Source organism: Phascolarctos cinereus, unplaced genomic scaffold (genome assembly GCF_003287225.1).
Source record: "Phascolarctos cinereus isolate Bilbo 61053 unplaced genomic scaffold, phaCin_HiC Scaffold_1;HRSCAF=81, whole genome shotgun sequence".
Lineage (NCBI taxonomy): Eukaryota > Metazoa > Chordata > Mammalia > Diprotodontia > Phascolarctidae > Phascolarctos > Phascolarctos cinereus.
Genome location: NW_027555514.1, coordinates 290481987 through 290498785, shown reverse-complemented (window position 1 = coordinate 290498785; position 16799 = coordinate 290481987). Strand labels below are relative to the sequence as shown.

Below are 16799 nucleotides of genomic sequence, written 5' to 3'. Positions count from 1 at the left end.
TTCTATGCATTGCATATGTATATACATGTATATGAACCAGAAATGTGTACATATACATGTATGTGAATGTATATAGAGGTGCATATATATTAGCATTCTTTGTGAAAACTAGAGGCTGTAAACAGCGTATATTTCTAACCATTTGTGAAGAATAAAGCCTGGCCAATGAATTGAGCAGAATATCCCTACACCAAAAGTAATGAATAAGAAAAATTCACAGAAATACCAAAGAACTCCATGAATTGGTATGGAACAAGGGAAACAAAGTCAAGAGATGAACATGCCCAGTGAGGGCGATAAAAACATCTTGAAGGGAACCCAGAGGAGACACCGAGTTCTGGTGACAGGCAAAGGACAGGGCTAGTACTGCAGTGTTCCAGACAAAAGACACTACCTCCCCCTCTGCTAATAATTGGTCATTGTGACTCTTTTGGGGGGGGAAGGTGTGCATTTTGTAAAGAGAAGTTTGAATATTCGAGGGTGAAGAACTATCTACTCCCTCTGAAGGAAATCTATCAGTGGCACTGCCATGGCAGCCTCCAGAGCTTCCTCCACCCTCAAACCTCCCAACCCTGCCCTCTCCCCTGGTAGAGCGGCCACTGAAGCTGCCCAACAACAACAGCCACAACAAGGAGGGCAAGGAGCCCCTGGCCCCACCCGCCGGCCTCAGAAGTCCCTGGGTGGAGCTCAAGATGAATGGCAACTTCGAGGGCAAGGATGGGAATGGAAAGGAGGAAGATGAGGGGGTGGAGCACGTGCCCTCTTGGGCCTCCATTCACCATGGAAGCAAGGGGAGGATGCTCGTAGATGCCCAGCATGAGTCAGGCCCAGCATGAGTCAGGCCAGAGCAGCTCCAGAGGCAGCTCTCCCGATGACAGCCCTTTCATCCCCACAAGAAGGTGGGCAGATAATGTTTGATGTGGGCATGCACACCAGCAGGGACCAGAGCTGTCAGTCTGAAGAAGGAGCTGCAGAAGAAAAGGGAGTGGAAGCTTTGTAGAAAATTGTGGTCTGGGCATCAGACTGGTTCAGTTGGCCTGAGAACACCCTCCACCCCCAAGGAATTCCTTCAGTCACCCTAAACATTCCATTTCTTTAAGTGAGGGAAAGTGGCACCATGAAGAAAGGGGGCCTTTTCTCTGCAGAATTTCTTAAAGTGTTCACTCCACCACTGCTCATCTCTCATGTTTTGGCTTTGGAACTAGGATCTATATTGGAAAATGGTGGAGTTCCCCGTTTGCTAGCAGCTACGAGGGAAAGCAGAGCCCTGGATGTGCCAGTGCCTTCGGAAGTGCTGTCCCTGTCATGTTAGTGTATTTGAACTTGAGACCCACTCAAAGCATGCCCCCATCCTCGACTCTCTTTTTATATATCCACATTCCAGCTCCTCTTGGGATTCAGCATTTTATTCAAACTCTTGGGAAGCATTTTCATTGCCCCATTCCCTCTTTGGCCTGTAAGACCCTCAGAGTTTCTTCACAGAGTTTACCATTCTCTAGAAATCTGCAGTCTTCTTTTCACAAAAAAAAAAAAGTAGTTTGTGGCAATAAAAGTAATGTATTTTAAACCAGCTTTGAGGTAATTTTCTCTCCAAGCTTCCCGGTGTTGACTGGCACATTGGCAATTTGTAGGAGGCTGGCTTTGCAAATAAATGATGGAGACTTTCAAAAAAAAAAAAGGAAATCTCTCAGTAAAATATTTTTAAAACTAAAAAAGGAAATCAAGAATTAAAAAAGATCCCAAACCACTCCAAAAGAGTGATACTGAATGTAGAATCACATAGAAGAATCTGGAGAAATGTACCAAAGCGTCTTAAAAATAACTGCTCCTCTTTCAATCTCACTTTAAGGGTTACAAAATGCTTTCCTCCTAACAATCATTTGAGTTAGCAAAAAATATTGTTATCTCCACTTTACAGATGAGTAAACTGGGGCTTATGGAGGTAGGGAGAGTGGCTTGCTAATGGTTTCATGATTCAAATGCAGGCCTGGAGGGCTCCAAGGGCCACTATTAATCTCACTATGTCCCAGTGTTCTCCCATAGCATACATGTGTAGCATAGCATACACGTGTCTATACAACCTATAGATATAGTGTAGCATGCATGTTTCTATACAACATATACATATAGTGTAGCATACATGTCTCTATACAACATGAATATATAATATAATATAACATGCACGTATATTTACATCTTACACATATATTATAGCATGCATAGCATACATGTATCTATACAGCATACATATATAACATAGCATACATATATGCAACATAAATATATAGCATAGCACGTATGTATATATATGTGTGTGTGTATATCATACATACATGACACGGCATACATGCATACAACATAAACATTTAGCATACCATACATGTATATGTACAACACACATATACAACATCATAAATTTATATATACAACTACAACATACAATTGTAGCATAGCACACATGTATATAAAGCAAACATATAATAGCATACATATGTCTATGCAACATACATATATAATACCTCATGCATGTTTCTATAGAACATACACATATAACATAGCATACATATATATGTGTGTGTGTATATATATGTATGTATGTATGTATGTATGTATGTATGTATACAGCATATATGTATAGAGTGCTGGATTAATCCCAAGAACTAGACTGGGAGGAGGGCAGGCAATTTGTGAGGAATATTAAAGAAGTACTATGGTTTGTGATACAAGACTAGGAAACCAAAGGCCTGGCATTAAATTAAATTTTATAAATTTTATTTTACTACCATTTTATTTACTCATCAAATATTCATTCAATTAGGCTTAATTCAATGAATACTTATTTAACTCCTACTATCTGCCAAGCATTACCAAAACAAAAAAAGTCTTTACCATCAAGAAGTTGATATTGCCTTTGAATTCTATTAACAAGCAATGAGATGGGGCTGGAGAGCCGGGCCCTTGATACAGGAAGAGTTCTTTTCAAGCGCCGCCTCGGAGCAGCCTTGCTGTGCGACCGTCGGTAAACCATTTAACCTCTTAATATTTGATGCAGCTCTTAAAGCCTATCAGTTACCAAGAAGGTGATGCCCTGCCCTGGCACAGAGAGCTTCCTCGAGCCAACAAGTCCATGAGCTCTATGGAGCAGCAGCTGTGCGCCAGGAGCTGGGCTCCCCAGGAAGTCCTAGAACAAGGAAACCCCACATCCAGTGATCACCCTCTTAGACTCAACAAGCCCCGCCTCCCTCAACAGATTAAAGCAGATACAACAAAGAGGATAGGCCTTGAAGAAGACTCATTTCCTGCTTTCAAATACCAAGTTATAATCTTGGCTTTGCCACTTTGCAGCTGTGTGACTTTAAGAAAATAAATTCACCTCTCTGAGCTCCAGTTTACACATCCTGAAACTGTGTATGCCAAACTCAATCTGTGTAATACTTAATGGGAAGTGTTGGGCAGTTGTAACACACTTTATAATGATAAGATATGTAAGGCAGAGGAGGGGGGAGGAAAAAAGAAAAAGAAAACAAAAGAAATCTACATGGTAACTTCACTGTATATTTATAAGGAATAGTGAGTTGTACATAATAGATTTGTGGTTTCATGCGCAAAACCCCTTTTAATTACACTGTTATGGAATTACTAGTTTTATTCTATAAATTAAAAATAAAATAAATAAATCCACAAAAACTCAAAAATTTAAAAATACTTTAATAGAGCAGTTCTTAGCCGTTTTTATATCATGAATCCCTTTGGCATTCTGGTGACAGCTATGGACCCCATCTTACAATAATGTTTTTAAATACATAATATAAAATGCGTAAGTTTGCAGAGTAAGCTAGTTATATTGAAATCCAGATATTAAAATAAAAAGGTCCACAAACCCCAGATTAAGAATCCCTTCTTCAAAAGAACTCTCTCTCTCCTCTTCATGATCCCAGAGCCTCCATGCCTCAGTATACAGTGTAGGTCAAATTCCAGAGGAAGCCAGTACAGAATAGAGAATAGCACTAGATCTGGTGCCAGAGACTTGGCTTTGGATACTTAATAGATCTATCACCTTTAAGAGAATGATTCATGTTCTCTGAGCCTCAGTTTCTTGCTCTGTGCATGTCATAAGGGAAAGAACCCTGGGTGTAGAGTCAAAGACCTTAGCCAAGCCCATTCTCTGTTACTCTTGCTGTGTGGTCCTAGATAAGTCACTGCTCTTCTCTGGGGCTCAGTTTTCTCTTCTGTATAATGGGGAGATGGGACTAGATGACCCTGGGTATCTCCCAGCTCCCTCACTGGCTAATATTCATAACCATCTGGAACTAGGGACACAGAGGACCCCAAAGCACCCATCCCAGTAGCAAGGGCTGCCTCTGCTGATGAAGCACTCAGCACTTATCCAGGCTGGCCTAGAAAATGGCATTGTGCCTAGGAAGGAGAGGGTCTCAGACTGAGGATACTCTAAGCTCCCAGGGCTGCTTAGGGAACCCCACAGATAAGGCAGGCATCACTGGGTATTGGACTGGTTCTCCTCTCCACAGCCCACCCCCACCCCAACAACAAACAGATTCTTCCACTAATGGGCTCTTAAGACATCATTCTTCAAGACCCACATCATCACAATGTCCCAGAGTCACAGAACCACTCTTCCTTGGCATGGTGACTACTAAAAATATCGATCTGAGACCTCTGAGGACCTGTGATCTCATCCGCCTGAGTCCACCTCTGCCTGACAGAGAGCACATAGGCCCTCCACGCCTTAGGGGGCAGCACCGTGACTTCTGGGTGTGCGGAACTCTCCTTCAACGTGAGGTAGCAAATCTAAGTGCTTTGTAAGCCACAAAGTGCAGTCTTGATGCTAATCACTTTGAGAAGGCTGAGTGACATTAAGAACTCACTAACAGGTTGTTCTGCTATCAGTACTCTTAGGGAGTCACTGGGACCCCAATCACTTCCCGGTAGTGGTCTTCCCAACTTGGTGAGTCTCTGCCCACTGGAGCTAAGGAGGCTTGCAGAGGGTAAACAGAGAACTTAGCAGATAAGGAGACAAGGGGAAGCTCCTTGAGGGCAGGGCCTGCTTTGTTTTTACCTGTCACAGCACCAGGCACGTATGAGTAGGCCCTTAGGAAGTGTCGATTGATTGATTGATTGATTGGAACAGTCTGAGGCACCCATAAGCCTCTGCAGAGGAGAGATCATGAGGAGGAGGAGGAGGAGGAGGAGGAGGAGGATATAACAAAGATGATGTAGATCGTGATTGGAATTTCCTTTGCCTAGCATAATGTCTGGCACACAGAGGCTTCCTAATAAAAGCTTATTCATTCATTGGCTCCAGCTAGGTCACAGAAGCTCTGAGTTGGAAGGGTCCTCAGAGACCATCTCCTCCTACTTTACATGAAAGTGATCCCCGCTCTCAAAGCACAATCCAGTTCTGGCTAAGTCTTCTCTTCTCTAAGTTCAATCCCCCCAGTTCCTTCCACTGCACGGTTTCTTGGCTTGGTGGCAAGGGACATGGCCAAGGTTCTGTGCCACAGTTTCTGAGTGTACCTTTGATGTTACAAGTGCAGCCTGCTTCATGATTATCAGTATTTGGTGGATTGGTGGGTAGGATGATAGAAAGTTGATCGATAATGGTTTCTGAGAAACAATCAGGGAACTTTTGGTTAGATTTTCTTGCTGTAAACCTGTGTGGGCCACAGTGAACACCCACCCTGGAGCTTCAGTTAGTAACCCCCACCTCTTATTTGTGTTTTAGAAATGTCAACAGCAGAGACCTCAGGATACACCCCAATTCATCTGGGCAGCCACTCAGGAAAGGATTGGTGGCCTCCCTTTCTCGTCAATAGCGCAGGAGCAGACTTCTAAATTGCATCCATTTGTTAACTGTTCACCATTGAGAAGAGGAAATGTGATTAATCCTTTTCAAGGGAGGAACTGCCATGAATGCTTGGGTGCCAGAGAACCCTGAGCAATCAGGAACACCTGAGGGTCCTCACCAACTGGAAATAGTGCTAGACAGGTCGGCAACACCAGGGCAAGTCTCTGCTCTTACATTTATGACATTTGCAACAGGATGAGTCATGGCATTTCTCTGAGATTCAGCTCTCTCATGTGTAGGATTGTGATGATAATAACTCTTGTGCTCTCACCTGATTGGGTGGTGTCAGAAGCATTTTGAGAAACTGGGTGTGCTACATACATAGCAAAAATGTAAATTCCTTGAGGACAGAGATTTATTATTGCCTTCCTGTCTGCACCGACTAGCACAGTACTGGCACATCAAAAGAGCTTCATAGGTACTGGCTTGTTTGATTACATGAATGGGAATATTTTTTTATTATAAACTAGTCATTGTTCCTCCTATGAGATATTAAAAAGAGTCAAGAGAATACAAAATCATACAATGAAAGCCAAAGCAGTGTCTTAAATATACTGAACCAATAAAACAAACAAACAGCATGCATTGATTAAGTGCCTTCTATTTTCCAGGCAGGCCCTGTGCTAAGCATTGGGGATGTGAAGACAATGTGAAGTGAAGCTATCCCTGCTTTCAAGGAGCTTACCTTCTATTGAAACACCATGGCAGAGAAGGCCAAAGCTAGGACAGCACCATGTGGTCATCAAAGACAACCCGCCATTTTACAAAGAAGGAAGCAGAGAGGAAGGAAGGCATCCAGGCTCACTGAGTGAGTAGTGGCTAAGCCATGACTATGAGGCAGACTTCCTCACCTCTAGTTCAGTGTTCTACATTGTTTCCATTATCAGCCGCATAGCTGGATTGGAGAATGCTTAATGATTCCTTAGTGTCACGTGTTTCTCCTCCAATATCCCCAAGGGCACCAGTTAAACTGAGCCCATCCATCACTGTTTACAAGGTGGGGATAAGGGGGCTCTCGTGCAGGTTTCTAGGAATATTTCCAATTACCGTTGGTGTGCAGGGTACATATATTATGCAGATTGGACTACCTCCTAGCAATGCTTGTGTCTTCTTTTGGGGAGTGAATGCAAATATAATGGCTGGATCTTAATTGCTGCTGGCAAGCTCTGATATCAGATTTATTGTTGGTGAATTTTGAAGCCTTCATTAGTAGTTGGAAAAATGGTCCCAGTTTCCCATCTCCTCCCAGGATAGATGGTGAGGGGAGCAAATGTTTTACAATCATGATTTGGGGTTCAGAAATGGGCATATGAATTTAGCAGGTAACATTCCAAATAAAGCCCATGATCATCTCCGTGTACAGGACTGAATTGGGTTAGCCTGGGGAAAAGAAGATTTATGGGATATTTAATCAAAAAAAAATTGCCATGGAAGTGGGTTGGAAACTTTGTCAATATTTTCTGTGTACTTCTGTGGGTACCTGTTGTCTCTAACTCTGAAAGGAAAGCTTATTGAGGGCAGGGACTCTTTCCATTTGTCTTTGTATCCCCAGGGCCTAGTAAAGTGCTTGGAACATCAGTGCTTAATAAATTACTGTTCATTAGTAGAAAGACATCTGCTTATGTGATGAAAGGTGTCACAGTCTCAGATGGGTCACCAACTATCAATGTGGCTGGAGAATACCACAGCCACAAGGCAGAGTGACCATCTGTCTTGACTCTGGGAGTCTCCCTCTACAATTGCTCCCTTGGTGAGATTATCTGCTGCTATTACTCTGAATATTACCTCCATGGGACTGTCACTCTCCTAGTCAAGAATCATCAATGGATCCCACTTGCCTCTACAGTAAAATGAAACTTCTATTTGGCACTTAACCACCTACATAATCTGGCTTCAACTGACTCCCCAGGCTTCTTATAAATTGCACCGTTTCAAACACTGTAGCACACTTGCATTCCCCAGACAAAGCACTGCATCTCTGTACATCTGCGGAGGACGTCCCACGTGACTGCAATTCACGTTCTCTTCATTACCACCTCTTAAACTCTGGAGTTTCCTTCAAGGTCCAGGACAGGAGCAACCTCTTATAACAAGCCTTGACGGCTACGATGCTCAACGCTCTCTTTCTCCCTCTTAAATTATCACACATATTTTACTTGTTGATGTCTTCTACTTCTATGAAGGGCAGCTAGGTGGCACAGTGAATAGAGTGCTGGCCCTGGAGGCAGGAAGACCTGAGTTCAAATCCAGCCTCAGAAACTTACTAGCCAGGTGACTCTGGGCAAATCACTTAGCCTCTGTTTGCCTGTTTCCTCATCTGTAAAATGAGGTTAATAATATCAGCACCTATCTTCCAGGGTTGTTGTGAGGTCACATGAGACACTAATTGTAAAGGACTTAACCCATTTTCTGGCACTTAGCATGTATTAAAGAAATGTCAGTCATCATTATCGTCTCTTCCATTAGACTGTGAGGTCCTTGAGAGGAGAAACTGTTTCTGGCTTTCCTTTCAGTCCTCAGGGCTTCTTATCACAGGGCTTAATCGCCTGACTGCCAGACTGCCTCACTTAGCCTGGCATTTAAAGCCCTCCATCATCTCATTCAAAGATATGTTTCTGGCCTCATTTTGCTTTATGTTTGTTTACACACCTTATGTTCTAGCTATCTTCTCCCCAAATTCATCCCACTATTACCTACCTTCACACATCTACCCAAACCATCCCTTCCCAGGATGGCTTCCCTCCTGATATCTACTTGTACCACCCCCTTCATTTCCTTTAAGAGACAGCCAAGGTGCCCCCTTCTCCAAGAATCTGTCTCTGTCTATCTCTAGCTGATGGCAACCTCTCAAACCAATTCAATTCAGCAAACACTTAGGAAGTGCCTTCCGGGGTAAGACACTATTCGAGGTGCTGAAAAATGCAAAGGCAAACCAAGGCGGAGAAAATGCCTAGTCTTTCCAAGGGCTTCCTTTTCATTTGGGGACACGAGTGAACCCTAACACCCCAACATCTATGAAGCAAAACTCATGCCAACGGTACGAGCTCAGCCTACCGACACCCGTTCATTCCTTATAAGTCCACTGCAGGAGTCAATCAAATGCCGGAGGGGCAGGAAAGGGTACGTCTTCCCCACATTCTTCTTTCGCCCCCACCCTCCCTACCATCCCACCCACCCTTCTTTCTTCTACCAGACCGCTCCCATTACCGTTTCTAAGAAGAGTGTATTAAGATCCTAATTTTAAAAAAAATGGAATTCCATCTCCCTTGTGTGAATGTGCACATTTCCAGATATTTAAGGGGTATTATTAAAATTATATTCTTAATTCATAGAAACTATTTTCTGATTGATTTGCACATTCATATTAATTTTCTCAAAATAGTCCAGGAACTTTTTAATTCTGTGCCATCTAGAAATAGTCCCTGTTCAAGACTTTTTTTTTGCATGTGATTTATTGGGGTTCAGCCTATTGCCAGTTTAAAGATTCCAGAAGTTTTGGGGGGACCCCCTATTCCCCACCTGTAATCCTGGCAACATAGACAGACCTGCATTGTGCATCTGTCAAGGGCAGACCCAGGAGGGGAAGTGGAGGCTGATGAGGAGGAGAAGCAAATTTCAGCTCAACATAGAGAAGATTCCTACTAACCAGAGATGAGCACAAGGGCAGTGGGCCATGCTGCCTTCAGGGTCAGTGAATTGCACACTTCTGGGGCTTCTTTAGGAAAGGTTGGATGACTGTGTGTCAGTGATGCTGCAGAGGGGCTTTGTGTTAATGTTCCAGATGAGCTAGATCACTTCTGGAGATCCTTCTGACTCTGTTAGTCTCTGATTCCAAACTGTGCTCAGCTCCTTTGTCAGATGGATGGTGGCCTCCTCCTAGAGTTACCATCCTACATTTAGACACACATACACACACACACACACACACACACACACACACACACACACACACTTGCATACATCTGTAACATGTGCATGTATCTAGCTGCAGGTGTATGTCCCTCATGGTTTCATATTCAAAAGCTCATTCTTCACTCATTCCACAGAGGAATTCTTACTGTGGATTCTTTCTAATACAATTGTTTCTCGAGATGATGGCTGCAATTTACCAAAAATGCTGAAATAATCTGTTGAAAAGATGTTTTAATTTCCAGATGCACAGTGGAGGATATGGTTTAAAAGCTGAAATGTAGAAAACTTGGAGGGATTAATGAACATCAGGCTCATGATCATCCCTGGTCTGGAAAATGAAAAAAAATTACATGAGGTATCTTTAGGTAGCACAGAGCCATGGAGCAACAAAAGACTGGGGGATTTGGGCAGATGGTTCTTCCACTTCCAACTCCCCAACAAGCCATCTCATGCACACCCTTCAGGGCCAAGGCCAAATCCCAAGTCCTCTCATGCTGGAGGTGAAAGGCTCAAAAGACCTGGGTTCAAATCCTGACTCTGATACCTACTGGCTACTCTGTATATATAGATAGACAGACATATATGTATGTAGCTATCATATATACCTCATTGTTTACATCTTGTCCCCCCCCCCTCCACTGGAATATGAGCTCTTTGAAAACAGAGAGTTTTTTCATTTTATTTTTATACCCAGTGCTCAGCACAGGTCACAGTGCCTGGACCATAGAAGGGCTTGATAAATGCTTTTTAAGTGTTTTAATTTTTTTTTTCAATTAACAAACTTATTTTTTTCTTTCCAATTTCTCCCTCCCACTGAAAAAAAAAAGAAAATAAAATAAACAGCCCTTATAAAAATATGTGTAGCTGAATGGAATGTGGTGAAAACCCCTCATAAAATCTAAACTCAAAATACAGGCCTTTTGCCCAACTGTGTGAACAAATGGTTGTATAGAGTCTGCAGGGGACCCTGGGGAGGGGGTGGGAACAGGAATTTTGCAGGTATTTGCAAAATCCGAACATTTCAAGATAACCACATCTGCTTGTTTGTCACTGTCTCTAGAAGGATTTACCTTCAAGGCTTGGGGGTTGGGGAGATGAACTGTTGGGGAGGGCCTTATAAAAACCTGCTGTATCTATGTTCATCATCCCCTGACACTGAGAGGTTTTTCAGCGCAGGTCGCCCTTTCTCGTGAGATCGTAATAAAAATTCCTTTCTGCTTTCTACCTGGAGAAGCCTCTGAATTTATTGGAAATAAGGATAGCTGTCCCACACAGTAGCCAAGCACAACAAATTTCCACATTGGCCATGTCTGGAAATGTATGTCTGATTCAGGATCCTGAATCTCTCACTCCTCAGTCAGGGCATGGGCAGCCTCCTTTATCAGCAGGCCTCTGCAATCAGAGCTGATCATTGCATCATCAGTGTTCTTTAGTTTCCAAAGCTGTTTTTATTGATGCTTTGATTGACAGAAGGTCCTGAGACCATGGGTCAATCACTTGCCTTTGCTTCACATCCTTTCATGAAGATATAGCCATAAAGAGATCCTTATGAGATCTCAGGAGCTCTTTTTTTTTTTTCAGGAGCTCTTGAAGGGTTACTTGTGTGTGCCTTGAAACCCTCTCCTCCTCCCTCAGGGACAGTTCAATGTCAGAACACTTGGGAGACAAAACCTAAGGGATTGGAACTCATACCGAAGGCTCTCAGGGCCTTTCCTGAAAGCTGGCTGGGTAAAGGAAGGGGTGGGGAGGAGAGCCCAGGGCCACTGGAGACCTTGTATATAAGGGGATTAAGACCACTATGCAACCGGGGTCAGGACTTTAAAGGGAGAGGCAAGATACCTATGACAAATGTGTCATGCATCCCAATGAGAGTAATGGCTGGCCATAAACCATATCCATCCCGAGGAATCCCTGTGCCTGGAGTGAATTCAGTTGACTTGTGGGAAGGTGGGGCAGGGTTTTAAAGTATATCCTTTTGGTCTGTAATTGAGGCAAAGAAAGTGACTGTGAAAAGAAGTGGAATTTGCCAAGAGAATAATGAGCAATTTTTCAAATAACTAAAAATGTCCCCAAAGTCAAATAGGGCTCCAGGGAAGTTGGTGAGTTCCTCTCACTAGATGTTCTCTAGTAGAGGAGAGAAGTCCACTTGCCAGGAATGGGGTTCTTTAAATGTGTGTGTGTGTGTGTGTGTGTGTGTGTGTGTGTGTGTGTGTGCACGCACACACAATAGCCACCCCTTCACAGGGTGTCTTGTGAATGCTATGCATGCTTCAGAATAGTTTGGAAATACATAAAATTACAAAGGAAATCAATTAGTTTGCTATATAGGCATCTAGTTATCTCTATACATATATCCCTACCTATATCAATCTGTAGCTCTAACTGTATCTAGCTAGCTGCTAAAAGAAATCTCTGAACCGAGATTGATAACCCCTACCATTTAGGATCTTACTGTTCAGGTGTGGATGATAACAAATGCCCTGCGATGGCTCTTCCAATGCTCACATTCTGGAACTCTAATACTTTAAGCTGAATTGAATCAAATTCATAATTAAAGTCATCATGGGGTAGGACTTCTAAGATTTCTTCAAACTATATTTTGTTTTAATTTTTTAACAGATAACAGACCGTTAAAGCCAGAAGGGATACTAGTGGCCTCCCATCTAGCTTAAACTTGCCCACCCCAATCCCCTGTATACCACTCCCCACTAGTGGCAGTAGAGTGTCTGCTTGAAGGCCTCCAGTGAGAAGTGACTCCTTAACTCTTACCCCAATCAGCCTCCCATGGCATCCCTTTCCCCTTCTGGACAGTTATCATCATTAGGAAGCTAATGATTCTCTGCCACTTTCACCCCCTCCTCATTCTTTCTCTTAGGGCCAAGCAGAAAAAGTCTATCCCTCCTATCATGACAACTCTTCTAAGATTTGAAAACACACAACTTTTTTTTCCAGGATAAACTTCTTTAGTTCCTCCAGCAGATGACCATGCCCTATGGCTGCAGTCCTGTCACCTGCCTAGTGATCTCGAAGTGGCCATTTTCCAGGTTTCCTGGCTTTGCTGGAATGTGGTTCCTTGGAACTGAACACAGGATTCCAGCTGAGGTCTAGAGAGGAAGGGTCCTACAGGCTTATCGCCTCCCTAGTCCTGGACACTGGGTTTCCCTTGATTCAGCCTAAGAAAATAATAGCTGCTCTATCAAGAGTATTGACTCAGATTAAGTTCAAAATCTACTATAAAACCAAGTTCTTTTTTTTCAGATTTTACTTCAAAACATTCATTTCCTCATGCCCACAATTTAAGTAGGAAGTTCAGTTTTTGGAAACCAGGTATAAAACTATATTTTCTATCTCACCCAATTTGACCATATCTTTCATTGGATGGGAAGCCAGAATCCCTTCCAGCTCAAAGATTCTGTTATATTTTTAAAAAATTGAAAAATATAAAATGATGGAGGCCTAAAGGGAGGCTGGAGTTCAGGTAGCCTGGTCTGGAGATGGCCAGGAAGGGGCTGTCATTCATGAAAAGATGTAAATATGTACCCATCCATAAATAAGTGTGCATTTCCAAAATCATAGAATTGAAGTGACTTGTTCATGCTAGAAAGTATGTGTGTCAGGCCTTGATTTCCTAGCTCTAAGACTTGGGTTCTGGTCCCTATACCATGTACGCACCATGTATGTGTCATATGTAACATGCATCATACTATCCTGTGTGTGATATCATGTCACAAGCATTTCCTTTCATAGGATTATCTATGAGACATACATGCAGTAGCAGTAGCTATGTACAGTACATACCTCTCCCCTCCGGCTCCTGACCAAAGCCACTTCCCATCCATTTTTTAGAAGCTATTGCCTACTGAGGAACCTTTGAGGTGTTCTCTCTGTCAACTCGTGCCTAAGGTTTGATTCAACTCCTTCCCTCACTTGCATATCCCTCGGGTTCCTCTGAGGACCTGGCCCCCTGGGACATGTAAGCATGGTGTGCACATTCAGCTTGCCTCGAATCTGGGGTGAGGGAGTGTTGACTCAAGGATGTTGCCTCAAGGAAGCCACAGCCACCTCCTAGAGTATATACACAGATACATCCTCAGGCTTTGCCCCAAGACAGACATCATTGCTGAGAATGGTGAATTCTGAAGCCTCTTTATGAGGCGGAGAATAAGTTAGTGGGCACCAAGGTGCCCTCCCTGCATAATGGTAATCTGCAAGGTGAGAGATGAAGACTAGAGCCCTGCCAGTCATCCTGGGGCCCATGTGACAACTGTGGGGAGATGAGCCCAGCTGGGCTACCCTGCCTGTCCATGAGGCACCGCCCCCTCTTTCCCACACTGGATGGCTAAGACCCTTCTTTTGGGTCTGACTGCTACCACCTCTCCTCCTCTTTGGAGTGCTCATGTGATGGAGCCACAGGCTGGCTTGTTAATGGCTCCGCACATCCCAGCTTGCCCTCTTCCCCTCAATGACATCTCCCTTCCCCAGTGCAGAGAAGTATTAAAAAAGAGAGAGGTTTTACTAGATACCGTGACTCTAAGTCACTGAAGGTCTATAAGCCTCATCTGTAAAATGGGACAGCTGGACTAATTGATCTTTAAAGACCTTTCCAGCTTGGAAGCCAAGGGTTTTCCTGACTTTTTGTTTTCATTCTTACTACCTCAGTGACCCTTTATTCCTGCCCAGAGCTTCTTCATAGAGCTGCTCTTCTAAGAATTATTCCAGATTGCCCTCTCCTGGAGCCAATCACTTCACTTTGGCCATGATGGGCCACTGCCCTTCTGAGAATCTGCTTCACCAGGGTTTAACTCCGGGCACAGAACCTCAAGCTTTGAGTTAAGTTCTGCTGCGGCCACTCCATTCTCTGGTTCTTCAGAGCTTTTGCCTTACCGAAGCCAGGATCCTGGAACAATGTGGCTTCCCTGCTCAAGAGGCCCCTCCCGGCCCCTTGGGCAGGGTAGTCTGTGCCATCCCTGATATTTTCTCTAACTGCTCTGGGGTTACCGAGGGCCTGGCGAGCTGCAGATTCCTGGGCATTGACAGTGAGGACACAATCGATCAATGCATAGTTATTAAGCTTCTATTCCATGCCATGACCTGGGGACACAAGCGCTAAGGTAAAATTGTCCCTGTTTTCAAGTGACTTACAGCATACTGGGAGGTGGGTGAGTGGGGATCCTAATAACTCAAGGAATCAGGAAACTGCTCATGTGGGCTTGAACTAAGAACTAAAGGAAGCCACAAGTTCCTAGACCCAAAGGTGAGGAGGGAGGGCAATCCAGGCCAGGGTGGGGGTGGGGGGAACAGTTTATGCAAAAGTCTGGAGGAAGAAAATGTAATGTTGGTGTAAGGAACAACCGGTTGGCTAGTTTGGGGACCAGAGTCAGGCAATGACCCCTCCCAGGTTACAGCCTCCTTTCATTTCTAATGTTCTCCTTTGGGATTTGTGTCAAGAAGACCCTAGGGGACTCAGCTGAGGGGTAGAAAGCATCCATGCCATGTGTCCCTAAGAGTTCTACATGTTTTCAGGAATTTTCTGACCCACACAGACTCGAACCAAGGCAGGAAGAAGTATCTGGCCAAATGTGAGTTCCTAGTGCTATTGCACATTGGTTCACTAAGCACTTGCCTGACAACAACCAGGTGCAGTGGGAAGTGGTTGTCTTCTTATTGCGCCCATTTTATAAATGAGGAAACTGAGGCATGGGGAAACAATGCCCTCCCCAGGTCAGATCACTAAGTAGGTGGCGGAGGCGGGAGCAGGGAAGGGGGGGTAGAGCCTAAGTTGTTTGACCACAAGACTAGTATTCAGTCCACCAAGGCAGGGCAGGCTGGATCTGACCTCCACACTCCAAAGATTTGGGTGGGAAGGAATATAGGTCATGGAGGCTTCTGGATTGAAGAAGTACAAACACTGAAGCAGAGATTTTGCTTTCTCCACCCACCCCACCCCTTCCATTTACTCCTCTCTGGAAAGTGAAGGAAAGTAGATTTCATAGGGACCTTTGGGAAATAAAAAGTGAAGCCATTCTGGTATAAGTAGGGGAAAGGAATCCAACAAGTAATTGAGGCTGATGGAAGCAGTCCTTTACCTAGGAACAAGGTAGGGGTGGGGTCAGGCTATGGGGGGTGGGGGAGGGGAAGTGTGAGGCTGGAGGGAGCAGCTAAAATTTGGAGCTAAAAGGGACCATGAGCACAAGCTGGCCCAACCCCCGTATTTTAAAGAAGAGAAAAGTGAAGAGATTGGCCAGGTAATTGGATCAGAATTTGAACTTGGGTCCTCTGACTCTGAATTCATTGTTCTCACATGACCAAGGTACCTCCCACTCCCACTCCCATGGTAAGCTGTGTTTCTTTCTGGTGCTGAAGGTACAAGACATAACTCAGGAATTTTGTTGGGCACAGTAAGGAGCATATGGCTGCTTTGGCATGGTTTGAACACCAGTGGCCCTTCTGAGCGCTGTGATCACTCAGTGTCATAATCTTAGCACCTCTATGGCCATAGGAAGCTTTTCAGCTCTCTAGATCTCAGTTTTCTCATTTGTAAAATAAATGGGCAAGGCCAGGTGGTCTCATGTTTCCTTCCAGCTCTAGATGTACAATCCTAAGTCATTCAATCATCTCGGTGCTCAGTTTTCTGTTCTGTACAATGTGGGGCTAGACTGCAGGGCATTTGAGGCCCTGGGACAATATAGCTCAAAACCAGTCCTGGATGGGAATCTGTTGTAATTGAGAAGACCCGGCTGGTTCAGATGTTCTAAAAGTGGGCCTCTTGGGAAGTAGCTTTTGATCCTTGTCACAAGCCGTGCTCAGGAAACCCAGGGCCTTCTAAACACGTGGATAATTCTCTGCTATTTAGAGTAGTGAAAAGAATTTGGGACAGATATCATCTGCCAGCCCTTCCCCCAATCTTACAGATAGGAAAATAGAGATCCAGTGAGGAGAAGGCCTCCAAGTAGGGGCTCTCTCAAGTCCGATCAACATTTCTTTCATATGGTCAGTGATGGTTAATTGCCATTGCTATTAG

General features: G+C 44.0%; 1 pseudogene; it reads left to right on the top strand.

The window, feature by feature from the left end:
• Positions 1-578: 578 nt before the first annotated feature.
• Positions 579-16799, top strand: part of LOC110205957 (BCL2/adenovirus E1B 19 kDa protein-interacting protein 3-like pseudogene) — a 108836-nt pseudogene continuing 92615 nt past the window's right edge.